The sequence below is a fragment of the Oncorhynchus nerka genome, linkage group LG7, assembly GCF_034236695.1.
Source record: "Oncorhynchus nerka isolate Pitt River linkage group LG7, Oner_Uvic_2.0, whole genome shotgun sequence".
Lineage (NCBI taxonomy): Eukaryota > Metazoa > Chordata > Actinopteri > Salmoniformes > Salmonidae > Oncorhynchus > Oncorhynchus nerka.
Window position 1 is genome coordinate 7,075,649 of NC_088402.1, and position 2,042 is coordinate 7,077,690.

Here is a 2,042-nt window from a genome sequence, read left to right on the forward strand (position 1 = left end):
AAAGTTCCTTTACGTTTCGGGTACACATTCAGGCATTCACTCTCATCCTCTTTTCAAACTTCAAATTCTCAAGTTATGTTGGTTAACATTGTGTAGCCACTAGCTACTCAATATATACAGTAGTTTTGGGACACATGCAACCTCATACATATTCCCAAAACATGTCAATCACAAAATGTCAATACCTAGTTGTCTTTTCAATAGCTTAATAGGACTAATGATCCCGCTGTCAACAGGGTACTTCTGGTTCTCAGTTATACAGTTATATTGAAATAATTAAAGTTCAGCTTAAATAAATTCTTTGTATTCTTTTTCTTCTTTCCAACAAACATATTGTTGTTTCTATCAGCATTCAGTAGCACATTTTTGTTGAAGAAAACATGTGCAACTACAGAAAAAACAAAAGCAGTTTTTTTTATATACTTCATGCCAACTGCCCACAAAAATAGATTAAAAAAAAAAGTACATTTAAAATGACTTCATAAACATGAGCATATAGCAGTTCTCTCTGTGCTGCAAACATTAAAGGAAATTATTTCATATCCCTGACTAAATATACCAACGAAAAAAAAAAAAAATCCAATTGTTATTTTTTACAGTAAAGTATTGACAAAACTGCGGGATAAGAGACTGGCTAAAAATGTCAAATTCTATTCTAGAACAGAGTGTAAAGTATTCCAGAATGTCCTTTATGTCTGTGTCTCTCCACAGCAGGTTCTAATGAGTCAGTATCTACAGAAACACACATGTATCATTCATTCAATGCAATGATTATTTAACAACATTTTTGTAGAAATATTTGTTGTAAGGAAAGTTTGGTCAGTGCAACTAACTAACAGCAACACATTAGAAACACTGAGTACGTGTTCACATGCACACTAGTAGTTAAACTGATTATGGCAGTAGGCCGAATATGCTTTTAGTCATGTCATCACCTTCAATCAGGTGTAAGATTAAAACACCTGGTTTCCCGGCCAATCTTTCAAATTATTAGGACATTTAAATAGCTTAATCGTATTTTTATCTGCGCATGTATCAGTGCAAGCCACCCTCTTAATGCGCAAGTGGGGCGGCAGGTAGCCTAGAGGTTAGAGAGTTGGACTGATAAGGTTGCAAGATCGAAAAACTCTGTCATTCTGCCCTGGAACAAGACAGTTAACCCACTGTTCCCCGGGCCCTGAACAAAGACAGTTAACCCACTGTTCCCCAGGCCCTGAACAAAGACAGTTAACCCACTGTTCCCCGGGCCCTGAACAAAGACAGTTAACCCACTGTTCCCCGGGCCCTGAACAAAGACAGTTAACCCACTGTTCCCCGGGCCCTGAACAAAGACAGTTAACCCACTGTTCCCCAGGGCCCTGAACAAAGACAGTTAACCCACTGTTCCCCAGGGCCCTGAACAAAGACAGTTAACCCACTGTTCCCCCGGTAGGACGTCATTGAAAATAAGAATTAGTTCTTAATTAACTGACTTGCCTCGTTAAATACAAGTGAAGGGAGTTTGGAAAAACTCAGAATCAAATATGCTAAAATAACAAGGTCTCTGTGGATGTTTATTATGCATTTATTTATTTTTGTTGTTGTTGTTGATGTTGGTGTTGTTGTTGTTATTGTTGTTGTTATTGTTGATGTTGTTGTTATTGTTGTTATTGTTGTTATTGTTGTTGTTGTTGTTGTTGTTATTGTTGATGTTGTTGTTATTGTTGTTATTGATTGATGTTGTTGTTGTTGCATTTATCAAAAGTTGATTTCATTTGAGTCCATGTAAACATGATTAGGTGCAAATATTCTTCTTGCAAATCATGTAAACATTTAAAACCAAACTATGATATTAAAGCGGAGTTTTCACACTAATTGTGTGCATGTAACCATACTCAACAAAGGGGGCCCCGATTCCAACCCGAGTTTAAGTAAATTAACGTAAATAGAATGGAATGTAATTCCCTTTTTATTAACTTTTCTCTCGATGCACATTCTAATCTTGAACTTTAAAAAAAATGAGAATCGCATGTTAATCGTATGTTAATCACATGTTAATCGTA